This window comes from Pelophylax lessonae, assembly GCF_965119305.1.
Source record: "Pelophylax lessonae genome assembly, chromosome: 7".
Lineage (NCBI taxonomy): Eukaryota > Metazoa > Chordata > Amphibia > Anura > Ranidae > Pelophylax > Pelophylax lessonae.
The window spans coordinates 56611173-56633803 of record NC_138774.1 but is presented as its reverse complement, the minus strand read 5'-3'; the positions used below and the strand labels follow the sequence as shown (position 1 = coordinate 56633803).

Here is a 22631-nt window from a genome sequence, read left to right as displayed (position 1 = left end):
CACACCAGTGTCACCGAGACCTATCGACGATGTGATTGTATACAAACTTGTCCTTTCTATGACCACCATTAGGTTTCACTTGATGTGCCAGGGATAAAAAACAGTCTGCTGGCACATGCAGTCAGATATTATTGTACTCTAGACAATTGGATTGAACACACTACCAAGGAGGCTGAACAAAAAGTCAGGGAGTGACGTCTTCTTTCCATCTAGAATACAAAGCCATGCTTCCAAGCAACGCATGTTCCTTGGTGGATAAAAGCCACTTGCAAAGTGTTTCATGTTTTAGCAGTGCTGCATTTGGTAGCAAATTCTTAGGAATGTTGGCTTAAAACCATTACACTCAGATATATTATAAAACTATCTATGGACCACAGACTTAGCAGTAGCAACAATGACTGTTAATGGAAAAAAAGCCCATTAATGGAGAAATTGTACAGTTTATCAATGAACGATCAGACCCTTGAACCAGTTTCCCTTCGCACATACACATCCACTATTCAGTTTATGTCATCCCTCTCCCCATCACAGACTATGAAGCATCAATGGTTTGTGTCAGATCTATGCCAATTATCCATCCCATCTTCCCATTATCCAATCCAGTCTACCAATGATTAGAATACACCATCAGTCTACCAGTATAACGGGGAAAATATACAAAAGTGAGATCTCTCCTTGAGATAATCCTTTAAATGTATCTAGGACAGTGGTGGTCAATTTTCTGGATATTGGCATACATGACATCACAAAAGGGACGCACAAAAATGTAGTGAATATTCATTATCAGAGACAGCAGACACGCAATATGATATAGTCAAAGACTATAGGCATGATACAAGAGATGGCCAGAGACCATGAATGTGATAAAAGAGATGGCCAGAGACCATGAATGTGATACAAGAGATGGTCAGAGACCATGAATGTGATACAAGAGATGGTCAGAGACCATGAATGTGATACAAGAGATGGTCAGAGACCATGAAGGTGATACAAGAGATGGCCAGAGACCATGAATGTGATAAAAGAGATGGCCAGAGACCATGAATGTGATACAAGAGATGGTCAGAGACCATGAATGTGATACAAAAGATGGTCAGAGCCTGTGGATGTAATACAGGAGATAGTCAGAGACTATGGATGTAATACAGGAGATAGTCAGAGACTATGGATGTAATACAGGAGATGGTCAGAGACTGTGGATGTAATACAGGAGATGGTCAGAGACTGTGGATGTAATACAGGAGATGGTCAGAGCCTGTGGATGTAATACAGGAGATGGTCAGAGACTGTGGATGTAATACAGGAGATGGTCAGAGACTGTGGATGTAATACAGGAGATGGTCAGAGACTGTGGATGTAATACAGGAGATGGTGGGTGTAATACAGCAGATGGTCAGAGGCCGTGGATGAAATACAAGAGATGGTCAGAGACGTTGGATGTAATACAGGAGATGGCCCTAGATTGTAAGCTTTAAGGAGCAGTGGCCTCTGCTTCCTCCTGTATTGAATTGTACTGTAACTATGCTGTCTGCCCTTATGTTGTAAAACTATTGGTGCTATATAAATCATGTATAATAATAATAATAATAGTGGTCAGACTGTGGACATAATAGAGGAGACGGTCAGAGACTGCAAACATGATATAGAAGTTGTGGGAGACTGAGGACATGGCTCAGTAAACAGTCATGTACTGAAGATTACACAGTGCTGCTAGAAATCATTAGAGGGTAATAGAAAAGCACAGATTAGTGTCTGCAAGGGACCCGAAAGCTTCACAAAAAGTGCCAAAGGGCAGCTGGTTGGCCACCAGGGATATCAGTGGTTGGGGTGTTTCCCATTGTTTCTCTAAAACATAATGCAAGGGGTAAATCCAATTAAAGAGAACCTAAGAGGAGAAATATGGGAGCTGCCATGGCTGACTTGCTTTTAAAGGTGCAAGCTCCAGGGCTGTCACCCTTTTCCTGACTATTACCTGGAGGAGAACATGAGACTTCACCAACTGCAGGTCAGAAACAGCAGTGTCCATATTTCTAGCCTCATCCTACCTCACTGGCAAGACTTTGGGTGAAGGGAAGTTAGACTAGATACAAGAAGAAAATAAAATATAATTTTTAGGTATTACTAAAGAAAAAAAAAAAAAAAAAAACAATTCACATATGGACAATTTTAGGTAAATACAGCAGTCTAAAGTTTGGGACTTTACCAATCACACAAATGCTGTATGTTAAATTATACAATTTATTGGCCATCATTCAGTGTGTTTCAAGCTTTAGGTAAGCTCATCTTTCAAACCCTCCTGCTTGACAGTGACAGGTGTAGCCTCAAGATTTAAACAAGGCGTCAATCTGCCCGGCAAGTCTCCATCAGCCTTTGCATGACATCATTTTATGGCGCATGACATCATCTTTCAAGGCTCCACCTTAGCAGCCTGCGGATACAATGAAAAAGCTGGCACAGCATGCAATCCTCACAATAGCTATAAAATGTGGGCAGAAAAAGGCGAGCCAAAAGCCAGGGTGAAGGCAACGCAGCCCCAAATTATCCGCAACAATACGAGTACCAACGTGTCACCCGGCACCTAATATATGGTATTATCTGGACCGTTCATGAGCATGTTGCTGTGCAGACATTCCAGATGCCCCAAGCACATCTACTATAGTAAACGCTTTCCATCCTTGTGAACATTAGAGCGCCCGTAATCACTGACACCCAAACACACCTAGGCATATGCTACAGCCCTACCTATGTAATCCTAATTAGGTTTCTTCTTTAAAACTCTCAGGGGAGCAATTTATTTGATGAAAAGCCGGTTGCTTTTCTTAGCAACGCTTAAACGTAAAGAATCAATTATATGGAATGTTAGCAACACATCTGTGTACAAGCGTAGATCCGCACACTCACACTGCACACGCTGTATATTATATACACACATGGTGAATAAACACAGCACTTCTCTGCAGTGACTACTTGTCCTGCAGCAGATCCTCTTCCACAAAACACACAAGCGTGTCAAACACACCGCTGCAATCCCATTCCAGCGCAAACATGCAATCACCTGCTATCTGTAGCACCCATTTCACCGATCCGTCCTCTCCCTGGCCAGAGATGTACAGTCTGGTGAATGAGAGCAGGAAGCTGAGCCGTGGGCTGCCTAGTAATACTACCATACTCGTCCACTGAATACTAAGTGGGATTACATCCCCCCTCCCACACACAGCTCCTATCACCATAGACAATGCATGAACTGTCCATGACTTCAACATGTTACATCGGTGTCTGCAGGCCATGCGGAAGGTACAGACTTGTTTCTGCACAGTGATGTCATGGCAAAGACTTGTTAAAAGGATTTAAGGATCAGTCCTGCTAAGGTACATAGTGATCTAACGATAGTATCATGCTACATGTGTTGGAGAAAACCTGTGCTGTCATGCTGGTCCAACAGGCTCAATGCTTTGGAGCTTAGATCCTGGAACAAGCATGCAACAAGAGAAGTGGAATCCCAAGTCCTGATCTGCATGCTTGCCCCGGGGCATTGATCTTGAAAGTAGTGATGCCACTGAAGTCATTGGCATGACCGTCATGGAGAGTGTATATTACTGAGATGCCAGTAATGGCAGACTACATATTTCATTACAGGTTTCCATGCAAGGATGAATTAAAGAAAAATTAACCACTTCAGCTCTGGGCCATCTCTGACACTTCTCACATATATGTAAAAAGCTACATTTTTGTGCTTGAAAATTACTTAGAAACCCCAAACATTATATATATATATATTAGTACAGACCAAATTTTGGACACACCTTCTCAAAGAGTTTTCTTTATTTTCATGACTATGAAAATAGTAGTCACACTTCAAGAGGTAGTCACCTGAAATGGTCTTCCAACAGTCTTGAAGGAGTTCCCAGAGATGTTTAGCACTTGTTGGCCCTTTTGCCTTCACTCTGCGGTCCAGCTCACCCCAAACCATCTCGTTTGGGTTCAGGTCCGGTGACTGTAGAGGCCAGGTCATCTGGTGCAGCACCCCATCACTCTACTTCTTGGGCAAATAGTCCTTACACAGCCTGGAGATGTGTTTGGGGTCATTGTCCTGTTGAAAAATAAATGGATGGTCCAACTAAACGCAAACCAGATGGAATAGCATGCCGCTGCAAGATGCTGTGGTAGCCATGCTGGTTCAGTATGCCTTCAATTTTGAATAAATCCCCAACAGTGTCACCAGCAAAGCACCCCCGCACCATCACACCTCCTCCTCCATGCTTCACGGTGGGAACCAGGCATGTAGAGTCCATCCGTTCACCTTTTCTGCGTCGCACAAAGACACGGTGGTTGGAACCAAAGATCTCAAATTTGGACTCATCAGACCAAAGCACAGATTTCCACTGGTCTAATGTCCATTCCTTGTGTTCTTTAGCCCAAACAAGTCTCTTCTGCTTGTTGCCTTTCTTTAGCAGTGGTTTCCTGGCAGATATTCTACCATGAAGGCCTGATTCACACAGTCTCCTCTTAACAGTTGTTCTAGAGATGTGTCTGCTGCTAGAACTCCGTGTGCCATTGACCTGGTCTCTAATATGAGCTGCTGTTAACCTGCGATTTCTGAGGCTGGTGACTCGGATGAACTTATCCTCCGCAGCAGAGGTGACTCTTGGTCTTCCTTTCCTGGGGCGGTCCGCATGTGAGCCAGTTTCTTTGTAGCGCTTGATGGTTTTTGTGACTGCACTTGGGGACACTTTCAAAGTTTTCCCAATTTTTCGGACTGACTAACCTTAATTTCTTAAAGTAATGATGGCCACTCGTTTTCCTGTACTTAGCTGCTTTTTTCTTGCCATAATACAAATTCTAACAGTCTATTCAGTAGGACTATCAGCTGTGTATCCACCTGACTTCTGCACATCACAACTGATGGTCCCAACCCCATTTATAAGGCAAGAAATCACACTTATTAAACCTGACAGGGCACACCTGTGAAGTGAAAACCATTTCAGGTGACTACCTCTTGAAGTGTGACTCTACAATTTTCATAGTCATGAAAAAAAGAAAACTCTTTGAATGACACACACACACAGTGCATTGCAAAAGTATTCGTCCCCCTTGAACTTTGTGACCTTTTGCCACATTTCAGGCTTCAAACAAAGATATAAAACTGTAATTTTTTTTTTTTTTTTTTTGAAGAATTAACAACAAGTGGGACACAATCGTGAAGTGGAACTAAATTTATTGGATATTTCAAACTTTGTTAACAAATAAAAAACTGAAAAATTGGGCGTGCAAAATTATTCAGCCCCTTTACTTTCAGTGCAGCAAACTCTCTCCAGAAGTTCAGTGAGGATCTCTGAATGATCCAATGTTGACCTAAATGACTAATGATGATAAATAGAATCCACCTGTGTGTAATCAAGTCTCTGTATAAATGCACCTGCACTGTGATCGTCTCAGAGGTCCGTTTAAAGCGCAGAGAGCATCGTGAAGAACAAGGAACACACCAGGCAGGTCCGAGATACTGTTGTAGAGAAGTTTAAAGCCGGATTTGGATACAAAAAGATTTCCCAAGCTTTAAACATCCCAAGGAGCACTGTGCAAGCGATAATATTGAAATGGAAGGAGTATCAGACCACTGCAAATCTACGAAGACCTGGCCGTCCCTCTAAACTTTCACCTCATACAAGGAGAAGACTGATCAGAGATGCAGCCAAGAGGCCCATGATCACTCTGGATGAACTGCAGAGATCTACAGCTGAGGTGGGAGACTCTGTCCATAGGACAACAATCAGTCGTATACTGCACAAATCTGGCCTTTATGGAAGAGTGGCAAGAAGAAAGCCATTTCTTAAAGATCTCCATAAAAAGTGTCGTTTAAAGTTTGCCACAAGCCACCTGGGAGACACAGCAAACATGTGGAAGAAGGTGCTCTGGTCAGATGAAACCAAAATCAAACTTTTTGGCAACAATGCAAAACGTTGTTTGGCGTAAAAGCAACACAGCTCATCACCCTGAACACACCATCCCCACTGTCAAACATGGTGGTGGCAGCATCATGGTTTGGGCCTGCTTTTCTTCAGCAGGGACAGGGAAGATGGTTAAAATTGATGGGAGGATGGATGGAGCCAAATACAGGACCATTCTGGAAGAAAACCTGATGGAGTCTGCAAAAGACCTGAGACTGGGACGGAGATTTGTCTTCCAAGAAGACAATGATCCAAAACATAAAAGCAAAATCTACAATGGAATGGTTCACAAATAAACATATCCAGGTGTTAGAATGGTCAAAACAAAGTCCAGACCTGAATCCAATCGAGAATCTGTGGAAAGAACTGAAAACTGCTGTTCACAAATGCTCTCCATAAAAACCTCACTGAGCTCGAGCTGTTTTGCAAGGAGGAATGGGCAAAAATTTCAGTTTCTCGATGTGCAAAACTGATAGAGACATACCCCAAGCGACTTACAGCTGTAATCGCAGCAAAAGGTGGCGCTACAAAGTATTAACTTAAGGGGGCTGAATAATTTTGCACGCCCAATTTTTCAGTTTTTTATTTCTTAAAAAAGTTTGAAATATCCAATAAATTTCATTCCACTTCATGATTGTGTCCCACTTGTTGATTCTTCACAAAAAATTACAGTTTTATATCTTTATGTTTGAAGCCTGAAATGTGGCAAAAGGTTGCAAAGTTCAAGGGCGCCGAATACTTTCACAATGCAGTGTGTGTGTGTGTGTGTGTGTGTGTGTGTGTGTGTGTGTGTGTGTGTGTGTGTGTGTGTGTGTGTGTGTGTGTGTGTGTGTGTGTGTGTGTGTGTGTGTGTGTGTGTGTGTGTGTGTGTGTGTGTGTATACACACATACACATATACTAGGACATTAAAGTAAAGAGAACTCGCTGCTTCAGGTGAGGTGGGTGAGCCTGATGGAGCCTCCGCGTGAGTGCTAGCCCCGGCTCGCCTCCGTGGATAGCAACAAGGTAAGAAGAAACGGCTGCACATCATGTTAGTTCCAAATGCCTTTTATTAGGATCTCCAAGGTGCCGTCACAGGACACCAACAAGTAGTCTAGGTAGACGCGTTTCACACAATAGGGCTGTGCTTAATCATTACCACTAATGATTAAGCTCCACCTTATTGTGTGAAACGCGTCTACCTAGACTACTTGTTGGTGTCCGGTGACGGCACCTTGGAGATCCTAATAAAAGGCATTTGGAACTAACATGATGTGCAGCCGTTTCTTCTTAGCTTGTTGCTATCCATGGAGGAAGAGCCGGGGCTAGCACTCATGCGGAGGCTCCATCAGGCTCACCCACTTCAGCTGAAGCAGCGAGTTCTCTTTACTTTAATGCCCTAACATATATATATATATATATATATATATATATATATATATATATACACATACACACAGTGCATTGCGAAAGGCATTTGGAACTAACATGATGTGCAGCTGTTTCTTCCTACATTGATACTAGGACATGACGACAGACTTGCCTGTCAGTGGATGCCCTCCAGCACTGCGCTGTCAGTGCTTGGATGTTTCCTTCTTCTCTTGGTCTTTCTTCCAGGTTCTGAAGAATTCTGTGCACGAGAGTCACTTCATCGTGGCTCAGACCAGGTGCCGTAAATGTACTCTGTGCTGCGCATGTACGGCTCAATGTAAATTAGCGCAGAAAGGCAGGGAGAAGCATTTATGATAAAATAGACCATTAGGGCCTCTTCTGTCATAAAAACCCTACCTGTCAGGGATTCTTTACATTTTGAGTGTAATACCACTTTAACGTAGGAATAGTATGAAGCTAGTGACAGGGACGTTATGACAGGCTGAGAAAGGCATGTCAAACTAGCGCTTCTTTTGCTGGCTTAAGACCATCTGTTAGTTTAAAGGGAATTTTAATTGAATGAGGCTTCAGAATGTTCAAAAGTTTAATACGGTTATTTTTTCTTCATCCATTAACAATTTGGTGAAAAAAAAACAAAGTTAAAGTAGTAGTGAACCCTCCTTGTTTTATCTAAAAACAAATCAGGTCTAGCCCAAAAAGCGCACATTGCAATATATTATTGTATATACACAACGATCAGCCATAACTGTAAGCTGTAACTTTATGACCACTGACAGGTTAAGTGAATAACATTGATTTTTGGGATCTGAAAGTAGGTGGGATGTATTAGGAAGCAAATAAACATGTTGTCCCTGAAGCTGATGTGTTGAAAACAGAAATAATGGGCATCCCCGTTTATTGTGTATGGGGGCTGCGTAGCCGCAGACCAGTCAGGGTGCCCATGCTGACCCGTGTCCACAGCCCAAAGGCACCTACAATGAGCATGTGAGCATCAGGGTTGGACCACAGAGCAATGGAAGATGGTGGCCTGTTGTGATGGATCATAGATTTCTTTTAAATCATGTGGATGGCCAGGTGCGTGTGCGTTGCTTACGTGGGAAAAATATGGCATCAGGATGCATTATGGGAAGAAGGCAAGCTGGCAGAGACAGTGTGATGCTTTTGGCACTGCCCTGGTAGGAAACCTTGCATTGCCCCACTCATGTGGATGTTACTGGACACATGCCACCTACCTAAACATTATTTCTGACCAAGTATACCCCTTCATGGAAACGATATTCCCTGATGGCAGTGGCCTGTTACAGCAGGATAATGTGCCCTGCCACACTGCACAAATAGGTTCAAGAATGGTTTGAGGAACATGACAATCCGTTTGAGGTGTTGACCTGGCTTCTAAAATTTTCCAGATCTCAACCCATTCGAGCATCTGTGGGATGTGCTGGAAAAACAAGTCCGATCCCATGGAGGCCCCCACATCACAACTTACAGGACTTAAAGGATCTGCTACTGACGGCTTATTGGCAGATACCACAGCATACCTTCAGAGGTCTTGTAGTGTCCATGCCTTAATGGGCCAGGGCTGTTTTTGGTGGCAAAAAGGGGACCTACTCAATATTAGGTAGGTGGTCAAAGTTTTGCCTGATCAGTGTAGATCAGTCCATTTAAAATTACTAAATGAATTAGTCTCCAGCCGCAGGATAGTGCTTTCTGTGTACAGCTTCCATGAATTTCCACTCAGGTAGCACATACATGTCGAGACTACATGTACCATGATACATCGCACCACGTGCAGGAATGCCAAATCATTTTAAAACATTTGCCTGACACGCAGATGCTGCCTTGGGAGCCGATATATAAATCCCCACCTCGAAGGAGGTGCAGAGGCCTTTCTTTGGTCCATTTTCCCCCTCCAGCTGCTTGTGCATGTCGGCACAGGCAGCTTCTTTCTAATGGGCCTGTAGCCCAAGCATGGGATCGTACACAAATAGGCACCTCCATAGGACCCTGTTAGGGAAAGGAGACAAAGATACCCAACAACAGGAAGGAAATGGTGATCATAAGGTCACCAAACACACTAGAATGAAAGGAACTCTAAGGCCTCTAAGGTCCTCTCAGCTGCTAAACTGAGGTTTCGGAGCAGTTGGGCATTTTTTCAGCAGCCCCTGAACTTTCCTCTATGTTATCTTATGTGCACATGTACACTCAGTCGTTTATAGAAGTCTAGGACTGTGGTTTACTGGCATTTCGAACGCCAAATGCTTGTAGCTGCGGTAAACTGCGATTATGCACGTTTGCGTTTTTAAAGAGGAAAACATTTCTGATCATTTTTGGACATATAAAAATGTGGAAAAAACACAAAATTTCACCACATTCTATTGCCTGCATCAATGGATGAGCCCAGTGGTGATAACTCTGGTCCTCTCACGTAATTTTCTACGTCTTCGGAGCCTCTGCAACATTAGGAGCATTTCCTCACATGCTCATGAAGGGATCCATAGTGAAAATAACAAATAAGACCACTATCTACAAACACACTGCTCTCTCTTCTCTCATAGAATGGCTGAAATAGTTAATCGTTTACTTGTTGTTCATGCTTTGAGGGCATTTGGGAGGGTCTCCTGAGGTTATCTTCAAGGGTCCATGCACACAGGTCCTTTTTACAGCTGTTAGAGGCGTCTGACATTTTATTTTTACTGCCGCTAAACACCCCTCCATGTTAGCCTATGTGTTCATGCACACTTACATTTTCAGAGGCGTTTGGAGGCATAAGCATTTAGGGGCAGTAAAAAAAAAAAAAAACGACAGACTGTGCGTCCAGGAACAGAGGCTTTTGAGCTGTAAAAACGCCAAAAAACGCTGCTAAACACTGTAACAAGCTTTTAGCATTTTTAGACGTTTTTACATTATAGGGAGTGTTTTTACTGGAAAATTGTCCAAAAACGCTAATGCCAAAAAACACCAATAAAAAGCTAGTCAAAAATGCGTAAATGCGTTAAAAGCACGCATTTACAGCTGCTTTTTCCTGGCAGCAACGCTGACGCTTTTTAAAGGCCGTGTGCATAAAAGCTGTAAAACGGACGTTTTTCACCGTCGGTTCCCAGCTGTCGGTTTCCGGCATTCAGAAAAGGTTTTCAAATGCCCTGTGTACATGAGCCCTTAGATGAAAGAAAAGCAGCAACTGATGAAAGTCTAATTCTCTGCTGTAGAAATAAAAAAAAAAAAAAAAAATAGATTTTAAGATTAGTTTATTATTTTACAAGGCGGAAAAACCGATCACACAAATTTAATTGCAGACAATGCAAAAGAAAATGTTTTAAAACAAATACTTTCTGAATATTGTGCTCTCCCTGTAGAAGTAGCATAGTATTTGTATAGAGCAGGTAAGGGCACCTCTACAGAACCACTCTGGTTCCTTACCAAGTAAGCCCCAGTTCACACTGCCGCAACTTTTCAAGCGACTTTGCACGACAAGCTATTAACTATTTATTTACTATCTATTTATTTATTAAGACTTAACTGCAATGGAACCATTCCGACTTAGAAAGGTCCCTGCACTACTTTTGGTGTGATTTCGATACGACTTGCATTGACTTCTTTTAAAACATTTGTATGCAAGCCGTAATGAAGGTCACGCAATGTCAGATTCAAAGTTGCAGCAGTGTGAACTATTGATCGACCGATATAGTTTTTTTTTACCACCGATACCAATATTTTGGTCATCGGATATCGGTATCGGCCGATATTTTCAGACATTAAAATTTTTTTAAAGTCCACAGGTTCTGTGGTGGAGGGATCTGGGGGTCTAAAAGACCCCTAATCCCTCCTCTGCACCTAAAAGCATTCAAAAGGCCAAGCTTGGCTGTTTTGAATGCTGTAAGTTTTTTTAATTCGGCGCCGCCAGCATCCAGAAGTGATGTCATGTCATGACATCACTTCCGGATACTCAGCGGCGCAGAATTCAAAGAAATGGAGACCCGGTCAGACAGCGGCGGTGAAGTTAGGATTCCCTGGTCTCCCAGTGGGACAGGAGACCCGGGCGAGCCGCGGGAGGGGGGGGGGGTTGTCCCCTCCCACTCCTTGTAATGACAGCCGTGCGGCTCTTAAGCCGCATCAGTTGTCATTACAAGACAGCCGACCGTCGGCTATGGACACCGGTACCGGGGTGATGCCTCTAGCTTGAGGCCTCACTCCGGTACAAGCACTTATCGGCAATATCGGTAAATCAAAGGGCCGATTCCGATATATCGGGCAAAGTGCATATCGGCTTTGCCGATAATCTGTCAATCACTAGTGTGAACCCAGGCTCACCCTACAGAATTTAGCATTTGTTTTAAAGCAGGACTTCAATACAAAAGTTTTTTTTTTGTGTTTGTTTTTGGTAAAGTTGGGCAGCTTTTTATTCTCCTGCCCTTTAGGCTCCATTCAAACCTGAGCGTATCGTTTTCAGGCGTTTCTTTGGATGTTTTTCTGGTGTTTTTTGCAGGTGTTTGGAGGCAGGCATTGACATCTAACAAAAACGCTTGTAATCTGCCAAAAAAAAAGCTCATGTACTTTGAGCTTCAGGCGACAAGACGCTCAGATGGGCTATTGAAATTATTGGGATTTTGCTTGTTGGGCATTTTGAGACTTCAGAGATGAGCGTTTTATGAGCTGAAATAGGCTCAGGTGTGAACAGGGCCTTACTGCTTTCTTTGGCCCAAGCAAAGAGATGCAATCCAACTTCCACTGCAAGCTAAACATGCCGGTTTCTCCCCCCTAAGATGCGCTCTTCATATTTTCTCACTGAGGACCCACTAGGGGTGGGTGTGGTGGTAATGGCTGCTTCGTGGATTCTCCATATGACCAACTTTCATTCTGCAGCCAAGCTCTGGCTGTAGCATCTGGACACAACTGAGAACGATCTCATTACATGGGGACAAACATTCGTACACAACTGTTAGCAGACTGACCATTATCTCACTTCATCTAAAACAAAAAAAGAAGAGATCCTGATGGAACTTGACATGTCTATACAAAAGGTTCAGTTCTATGTCAGTGCAAAGTAATTTCATGATAGAAATAGACCGATCTTATGAGAAACCGAGGTAATAACAGCAAGGGAACCTGGTAAAATAAAATCATTCGCCAGCAAAAAAAGTAACCAATCTAATGTGAGCTTCATTTTGTACAACGAACTTAAAAAAAAAAAAAAGTACAGATGGAAGCTGAATGGTTGCAGTGGACAATTGTCTTCATGATACTTCCCTCCGTTATCTGTTACATTGGCAGAGAAAATGACTTGCTACTCCTCTGGGTACACCAGCCTGTGAACAGTTCTATATTCATATTTAGCTCCACAGAAAGATGCAATGGGTTGACTTTCACCTCAATCTATAGCTTCCAGGTCTTTACTTGTGAATTCTGTGATCTGCCCACCTTGAAGGCTTTACGGGTTGTAATACTCGCATATTACACCACATATAATGGAACCGGAGTGTGACAAAGCTTCAGAAAATACAACCTACTTGGCTATTGGAATTCGCTGAAACCTGAACAAAATCCAATAACTCCATCCTTACCATGACACGGTGTTGACCAGACTCATGGAAAGATCACTAAAAAAATCTTCCCCACAATACATGAGCATAGTAAATACATACAGGACACAGTAGTGATGATAAGGCAGGTGGGAAGAACCAGTTAGAACCATGGAGGAGACACAAGAGCGAAGCGTTGGCTTCCCAGGAGACTTCAGAGAACCAGTGATTTCTATTTGGAGATCAGCGGCACCGTCACTTTAACGTTTTTTGATTGGGCAAAGCTCCATTACTTCCTAGAAGATTCCAAGCTTGCCTGGTCCCTCTCAAATTCCTAGTGGATCACCACTATGACTGCCTCAATAGCCAAAATCAATGAAGAGGAGGCAGGAAGGGGCAGGCAAAACTTTTGACATACACAGAAAAGGTATGAGCACAGGAGCCGATTGTGCAGTAGTTCAATGAAGATTTAATAAAGTATTAAGAACGCACTCAGAAACATGCAAGGGATGGCAGCACGACAGCCAAGCTTGATGGAATCCAGTGTCCCTGGTAGGGGGATCTTCTGCCCTGGACAGGGACCATACCTGTACCGCAGCCTCTGCTGGAAAACAGAGGTGTTAGTGTTGCAAAGGAACTGCAGTCCAGATTCCACTCTTCTTGATGAGATGCCGCCCCAGAAATTACATCACGATGGGTTCAGGAACACGTTTCGGGGAAGCCCATACCCCTTCCTCAGTTTTGATACTGCCAGGAAGTGGTGGAGCTTCTCTTGCTCAGAACTGCTTGGCATTGAGTCACAACAGGCAGGATTGCCATCATGCTGCGACACCTCTAGGGTAGGATGAGTAAGGTTAGTTTTTATTGGTTATTACCCTGTCCTGGTGAACACTGTAACCAAATCAAAAAAGCAAGAATACCTTAGGCAAGGATAACACTGATGCAGCTGTGGGTTCATGCCTGGGGTCCGGTGCGTGTCTGTTCACCATTTCAGGTGCGAATCAAGTCCAAATTTTTGCCTGTATTCGCTCCTGAAACCGAGCCAAAGACGCACAGGACCCTTTTCCAATGCGGACCGTGGCTGCCCCGGAGCTGTGTGAACCTGGCTCCATTAAGAGCCGGTCACACTCTCCTGTCATGTTAATTGGATGTGGGGAAACCTGCATCCAATTCACATCAGTGTGAACCAAGCCTAATTAACAGAAAGAGGGGAAACCTTCCAATGGGCACACCTGTTGTGGTGTAAGTCCCCATTCACAATAGCGCGACTTGTCAGGCGACTTGGTCGCCTGACAAGTCGCGGTGGGTCGCTCGCCATTGATTAGCACAGCACCCGTTCTAATAGGAGCGACACAAGTCGCTCCGACTTAGAAAAAGGGTCCTGTACTACTTTGGGGCGACCTGGAGGCGACTTGCATTGACTTCAATGATATGAAGTCCGTGCAAGTCGCGCCGAGGTCGCGGTGCACAGCGTCGCCCCATCAAGTCACGTCGCCCCTGTCTGAACGGGGTCTGAAGGTGATATTTTCCTTTACATTCGGGTGGTTGATACATTCACTTCCTGTTGTGACTTCAAAAACTTGGCAAAGGTAGGACGGGGGGTCAAACTTTTAGACCTTTTTTGTCAGTTTAAATTTCGATTCTACCAGGTAAAGCTGCAGCACAAAACTTGCCTGCCATTCCTGCCTACTACACATCCCCATTGGCTAGTGAGAGTGCTCATCAAACGTCTAAGGGCACACATTAGCAGCAAGCTCCTACATGACGGGAGGTTTTTGGGAGGCTGCTAGGTGTCTGCATTTCATACCTGTAGCATAGTTTCCCCCTAAAGGGACAGTTTCTAATTATAAAACAGACAACATGCAGAAGTCTGAGCTTAAGTCCCCGTTCACACTGGGGCGACCTGTGAGGCGACCTGGTCGCCTCACAGGTCGCCTTCCATAGAGAAGCTGTGGACCCGTTCTAATAGGAGCGACACAAGTCGCTCCGACTTAGAAAAAGGGTCCGGAGCTTCTTTGGGGCGACCCGGAGCGACCTGCATAGACTTCAATGTTATGAAGTCCGTGCCGGCCGCTCCGAGGTCGCGGCGCGCTGCTCGCACCGCGACCTCGGAGGTCGCCCCTGGAAGTCGGATCGCCCCAGTGTGAGCGGGGCCTTACCACCTTTAATAAAGTGTTACTAAACCCACAACAGTAAAATCAGTCTGTATATGCAGTAAAACATGCTTGTTATACCTCACTGTGGAACATAAGAGGTTAATTCTCTGCACTCTGCAATGTAAAAAGGCTGTTTGATCCAGTCTTCTCTGATCCTCTCATTCTTCCACAGTCCCCAATCCATCTACTGATAGTACAGAGCCCTTGGTGTCACTCTGCACGTGCTCAGTTTGGTGTGTATTACTAGAGAGATGGGGTTTTTTTTGGAACCTGGGGGGGGGGGGGGGGGTCAATCCTCTGCACTGTGTAAAAAGGCTGTTTAATCCTGTCTTCTTTGATCCTCCCCTTCTTCCACTGTTCCCAGTCTTCTTTGATCCTCCCCTTCTTCCACTATTTACAATCCATTTACTGATAGTACAGAGCCTTTGGAGTCACTCTGCACATGCTCAGTTTGGTGTGTATTGCTAGAGAGTTGTTTTTATTTTTTTCTGGGAGGGTGCATGTGATCAGCACAGACCCAATCAGCACTGCCCAGACAGAGGGTCAGGGGTCCTTCAGCCTCATAGGACAGTCCGAGGAGAATGAAAACCCCTCCTACAAGCTTTAACCAGACACAGATAGTCATAAAACTGCTGATGAGAAAAGGTATTTAGCAGGTTATATTTACTAAAACTATTGCATTTCCATGCTCTGTGTACTGTGGGAGACCAGATATGGTGAATTCGGGGTCCTGGGTTTAGTAACACTAAGCCTGTGCTCTTCAACCTTCTATTGCCATGTTTCCTTTGGCTGCTGCAGACTTCCTCACACAATAAGCCATTGAAATCTACCAATAAGTTTTATTTGAGATAAGAGATAACATTTGTAAGCCTTCTCAGAGAAGGATGTGAGGGGTGCACTGGAAGCACCAAATTAATGGATCACTGAGTTAAATGGACACACTTGGCAGGTTTGGCATTATAAAAGACTTCAAGAATGCGGATACCCTTTCCCAGAGTGATAAAAGCATAGAAAATCAGCAGCTGATAAGAAGCAGATCAAGATGCCATCGCCCGCCCGGCAGAGATAGAGCTCGCTGTAAGAAACCCACGCACAGGCGGGCACAGAACATTCCCACACTATCAGCAAGGTAGGAGGGCTGTGCCATGCACATTAGGGAAGCAAAAAAGGACTTGCCAAGCATTGCAAGGCATCTTCCACTGCAACCCTTGGGCTAGGTTTACATATCATCACATGCAATCAATTAACTCTTTCACATTTTAATCTAACAGGTTAATACAAGTCAAGCAAGGGGCTGAGCAATAAAAATATGAGAAATCGTTAGAAATTAGAAATGACAGCTGCAAACTGATTGCTGTAGAAGATCCAATACAATCTACAATACCAACAGGTCACCTTTGACTCCACAGTTGTCACAGAGCTGCAAATGCAAACATTCCAAAGTCCACAGCGTTGTATATTGTGATTGTTCTACCTTGTGCTGTAACTCGGCTTACAGGGGAATAAAGGATCAAAAAGGTCCACAAATAGCAGCCAGATTCTTCTTTTACTTTTTTAAAAACATGAACTGTGATTAGTTTCCACGGTAAACAAATATGCTGGTATAGTTTTCTCCAATCGGCCTCATGCTTGCAATACTACCAAATAAAGTGTTACTAAACCCACAACAGTGAAATCAGTCTGTATATACAGTAAAGTATGCTTGTTATACTCACTGTGGAACCTAAAGGGTTAATCATGTGCATTGTGTAAAAAGGCTGTTTGATCCTGTCTTCTCTGATCCCCCAATCCCCACTCTACCTGCTGATAGTACAGAGCCTAGGGGGGCACACTGCACACGCTCAGCGCCTCGGGGGGCACGTTGCACACGCTCAGCGCCTCGGGGGGCACCCTGCACACGCTCAGCGCCTCGGGGGGCACACTGCACACGCTCAGCGCCTCGGGGGGCACCCTGCACACGCTCAGCGCCTCGGGGGCACACGCTCAGCGCCTCGGGGGGGCACCCTGCACACGCTCAGCGCCTCGGGGGGGGCACCCTGCACACGCTCAGCGCCTCGGGGGGGCACCCTGCACACGCTCAGCGCCTCGGGGGGGGGCACCCTGCACACGCTCAGCGCCTCGGGGGGGGGGCACCCTGCACACGCTCAGCGCCTCGGGGGGGGGGCACCCTGCACACGCTCAGCGCCTCGGGGGGGGGGCACCCTGCACACGCTCAGCGCCTCGGGGGGGGCACCCTGCACACGCTCAGCGCCTCGGGGGGGGCACCCTGCACACGCTCAGCGCCTCGGGGGGGCACCCTGCACACGCTCAGCGCCTCGGGGGGCACCCTGCATACGCTCAGCGCCTCGGGGGGCACCCTGCACACGCTCAGCGCCTCGGGGGGCACCCTGCACACGCTCAGCGCCTCGAGGGGCACCCTGCACACGCTCAGCGCCTCGGGGGGCACCCTGCACACGCTCAGCGCCTCGAGGGGCACCCTGCACATGCTCAGCGCCTCGGGGGGCACCCTGCACATGCTAAGTTTGGTGTGTATGACTAGAGAGTTTCTTTTTTTTTTTTGGGAGGGTGCATATGATCAGCACAGGGCCAATCAGCACTGTCCAGACAAAGTCAGGGGTCCTTCAGCCTCATAGGACAGTCAGAGTAGAATGCTTTAACCAGACAGACACTGATAGAAGTCACAAGACTGCTATATACTGCTGATGAGAAAAGATATTTAGCAGGTTATATTTACTAAAATAATTGCATTTTGGTGCTCTATGTACTGTGGGAGAGCAGATATAGTGAATGCAGGGTCCAGGGTTTAGTAACAGTGTAAAAGCTCATCTAAGCGATCCAAAAAGGTTAAATGAAAAAAAGATTTAAAATGCAGTCTATTCAAACTAGAGACTGACAGATTATCGGTGGGGCAAATATTCACTTTTTGTTTTTTTAAGTATCGGTATCGACCACAAAACCTGCCGATATTGTTTCAAGTGGTTGTACCAGAGTGATGCTTGCAGCTACGTCATGACAATAATGAAGTCACCCCTGTGCTTTCCCTTTCTGTAAGCATTTATAGCGTGCAAGACTGGCAGTACTGTGCAAACTAGCAGAGCCCTGATTGGCTCACAGTATGGACCTCTTTCTTTAAGGTACTGCTGCGGAGGGGATAACGCAATAAGGGCAGGTGTAAATAGTATTCTAAATAGGATTAAACAGTGCTGGGACAAGATCAGCTAGAGCCCAGAGAGAACATGGCAAATTGCGCCCCTGCCCCACCAAGATGTATGAGCACAATGTGTCAGCCAGAATCCCCCCCCCCCAAAAAAAAAAAAAAAAATCGAGCACTAATCTGCATGCTCACCTCTTAAGCACCCAGCTCAAAGCCTCTTTCTCCACATATGCCCCCAGCAAACCCCCCCCCAAAAAAAAAACCCTTCCCCCCTCCTTGCACAAAGCCTCTACCCCTCAAATTTCCCCTTAAAGCACATAGCTTCCCCCCACCTCACTCCAAGCCCAAATTACCCCTCCCCCCCAAAAAAAAAAAATCTTTCCCCTCCTAGTACAAATGCCTCCCAATTATCCCTACTAGCAGAAATCCAGCCCCCCCCCCCCCCAACACAAATCCTCCCAAATCACGACACCTAGCACACCTCCCCAAATTTGCCCTCCTAGAACACTTCTAACCCCTACCGCCCCCCCAATTTCCCCTTTTTAACACAAATGCCCTCAATCCCCAAGCCCCTTGTGGTGCCACCCTCACCTTCCATGATACCACAGTGCCCAAGGCACCCGTCCCTCCTGCCCACCCCTTGTCCCGGCCCTGGGATTAAGGCTGCATTCACATGTCAGCGTATTGATCGTGGGCAGAATCGCCGCAATTCCGCCCGCGATCCGGAAATCGTTGCAAATCGCGGGACGCCTGTGCGTTGCCCGTGATTTGCAATAGCACCCCAAACGCTGTGCGATGTTGCCGCGATTTCCGCCTGCCAAATCGCGGTAACATCGCGCAAAAAAAAATCGTGGGATGCATTACGCCCAAAAAAGTACAAGATGCGTCCCGCGATTTGCAATGATTTTCGGATCGCGGGCGGAATCGCGGCGATTCTGCCCGCGATCAATACGCTGACATGTGAATGCAGCCTTAAGCATAGATCAAAGCAATAAAAAAAAAAAAAACAAACATTCAATATATCTCTGACTACATAAATATTTCCCCATGTCTTATCTATATGAACACACTAAAAGTGTAAAAAAAAAAAAAAAGGGTTCTACAAACTTCCTTTTTCACATGACAACACCGCTCTGAAATTCAAAGCACACGTTGTCAGCCTGTCTACCTAATTTCTAATGGAGTACAAAAAACACAAACCTCTCCTTATCAGCTTAAAAATGAATAGCAGCATCAAAAGATAAATCTGTATTATAAGTGCAAAAATTAACAAATGACTTTTAATGCATATTTAGCAGAGGAAATAAGATTACAGGATTATATTTTATCTTAATTGGAACAAACCATATTGTACCATGAAAGGGAATAAATAGATCTGCACAGAGTCCTAATTTCTGGAAAGCAAGTTTATAAAGAAGAATGTAAGGTTGCTTTAAGCAGGAATGCCGGTGTCTTTAAGACTAACAATAGTGTTAAACCTCAATGGGAAAAGCACTGTATACACATCTAAGGATGAAAATAACTCTTAGGAGTCACCTTGCTCATTTTTTGAAGAATAAACAGGTCCAGACTAAAGATCAAACAGTAGCAGAGCTGTAATAATAATAATAATGCCGCTCATTTACGGAAACTGCTTAAGGTTCAAAAAAGGAAATGGCAACAAGCGTGTTTACACAGACAATTGCCGGCTATACACTGGCAATTACCTTTCCAATTTTGCCACAGCAATTCATCATCATTAAACTGATTATAAAGGCAGAAGGTTCTTTATTTTAATGCATTTCTATGCAGCAGCCCCTCTTAGCCCCCCTAAGGCCCCTTTCACACATGCTGTCTGTTTTTCATCCATCCGTTGACGGATGAAAAACGGACATCAATGTATCTCTAAGTAAAAACGGATGACAACGGATGATCATCAGTTAACATCAGTTTTCATCCGCTTCCGTCAATGTCCGTTTTTTTGAACGGATGAATGCCCTATTTTTCATCCGTCAAAAAAACGGATCAGACGAAAAACGGATGACAACGGGTGACAAACGGGTGACAAACGGGTGACAAACGGGTGACAAACGGGTGACAAACGGGTGACAAACGGGTGACAAACGGGTGACAAACGGGTGACAAACGGGTGACAAACAGATAATAACTGATGGAAAACTGATACATTTTGACGTGACTGAACTGATGAACTGAACGGACCGTATGTGTGAAAGGGGCCTAATACTTACCTGAGCCCCATCTAGATCCAGAAATGTTGGAGTGTCTTGGCTGCCCGAGACTCCCCTCCTCATTGGCTGAGACCACTCTAAACTCCACCTGCACTGGGTCTGCTTGTCCTTAACCTTCTGTCTGCTCCATTATCTATTTGCTTCTATTGCAGGGATCCACAAACTACGACCCTCCAGCTGTTGCAGAACTACACATCCCATAAGGCATTGTAAAACTCTGACATTCAAAGACATGACGAGGCATGATGGGAATTGTAGTTCCTAAACAACTGGAGGGCCGTAGTTTGAAGAACCCTGTTCTATTGCATCGATTGGCTCCTGACTCGGCTTGTACCCAGACCACGCTGTTGCCTTCACCTGTATCTGATCCATCCTGCCAGTATATGACCCAGCTTGCCCGACTCCGCTTCCTAACACATCCTTCTGTGCCTGTTTTACAGTCTGCTACCAGTGCATGCCACATGCCCACTGTCGCCAGTACCAGCCTGATTCAGTCTGCCATCCTCCAGCTGTCTACCAGCCCGCCTGCTTCACTGAAGACCTCTCCTGCCTGGCATAAATACCCGCTTTTCTACTGGAAAGACCCACAGGCACTTGTGGCACTCTGCACTCCTGCGCCCTCTGTTCACACTACCAGGGGCCCCGAGGTGTCAGGGTCGCCTTCCTCATCATTTCAGGCTCTGCTACCAGGTACGCGATAATAGGGGATTCTTTATTAAAACCCAAAATGTACTTTATCAATTTTCTGTATGCAGTCACAGAATAAGTTTGTGTTTTAAAATATTACTTAGGCTAGGTTACCAATTGTGCGGGCTGTGCAGCCGGCGTTTGCCCGGGCACGACAGCCCGTTCATTTGAATAGGCTACCATGCCCCGTGAACAGCAGGGAGGAACTCCCTGCGCTACTTTGAAAATCGCAGCCCGCACAGGAACCACTAGAACAGCGCCATTCCAGGTGCGGGTGGCGTGCTATTGGGATTAATGGCACCCGCCCGCAGGTCCCACATTTCACTGTGAACTTAGCATGACTCTAATGTTACTCCTACTTGGCACCGTTCACACCAGTGCGACTTGTCATGTGACATGACAGATTATAGTCACATGACAAGTCGTCCCTATTGCCGGCTATAGAACCGTTCAAATCGGTGCAACTCCGATTTGCACTAACTTTGAAAAAGGTTTCTGCACTATTTTTTGCGATTTAATGTGCGACTTGCATTGACACCTGTGCATGAAGTCGCACAGATGTTGGCAAGTCGCACTGATCTGCGGCTTTGAAATCGCGCTAACATAGCATTCAGTGTGAACCCGGGCTTAAACTTTTTGAACAAAGTGAAGAAGGTTAAAAACATCCTTCAGGTTAAAGCTAGCCATACAGTGAATTTAGGTTGATGAACTTCTTCCTGAAATCCTTTGATTGAAAAATCGATGGAGGCAGGCAGTAAATTGTCCGCCCAATGGCACTTCCATCCAACCAGATGCAGGCATTGTTTAGTTGTTTTAGAACTCAGCACATATGTTCTGGGCATGTAAAGGGCTACAGAGTTATTGGTTCTAGCTTTTCAAGACCCTTAATGTTACCTCCCCCCCCCCCCCCCCCCTTACTGGCGCCACCATCTCTGAATGTCCACCGTTGATGTAGATGTCCTGAAGGGCTCCGCCTGGTTTAAAACACATGCACAGGCAAATAGAGGTCCAGGACCTCCTTAACTGCTCTAAGTGCATGCAGGAAAACCCGCACATGCACAAACAGAGGTCCAGGACCTCCTTAACCCGCACATGCACAGATGTTACAAGGTCTCTGATGGGTCCCTAAGCCTGGACAGAGCCCTTCTGTATATCTGGACACGCTTGGAATTGAGAGAAACCTCATTCTCTCCGAGGTGAGAAAAGAGGAAGGGCTGACCTTCAGCGCAAAACAGTTAAAAAGCATTAAAAAAAATAAATACATTATCCAATTGTGAAGGGGGGGGGGGGCTGGAGCCAGGTGCAAACAATTTATTTTTGGACTGATGTAATGCTTCCCTACAGATGTCCCTGCGATCCGTCCAGCCCTAGCTTTACTGGGTATACATGAGGACATACAGGTTCACATGAAGCTGTCAATCTCATTCCCTCTGTACTATACTCAGAAAGAAATCCTTCTTCACTGGAGAACTTCTCTACCGCCTACAACGTCCTCCAGGGAATCCTCCCAACTACGCTGTTCTACCTAGCGGTATGTATAAACTGACTTATGAGTAGGAACTGTCAGATGCAA

General features: G+C 45.2%; 1 protein-coding gene across 4 annotated transcripts in view; it reads right to left on the bottom strand.

Annotated features, from left to right (window-relative positions):
* The window catches only part of SIPA1L3 (signal induced proliferation associated 1 like 3), a 363749-nt gene that overhangs the window by 268080 nt on the left and 73038 nt on the right, over window positions 1–22631 (bottom strand). The window contains exon 1 of one of the 4 annotated variants that reach the window (XM_082263617.1): window positions 3056–3163. The exons of the other annotated variants lie outside the window; for them this stretch is intronic. The gene's annotated coding sequence lies outside the window, so the exon portion shown is untranslated. Of the gene's footprint in view, window positions 1–3055; window positions 3164–22631 lie in introns of those variants that run through there. 4 annotated transcript variants of the gene reach the window in all.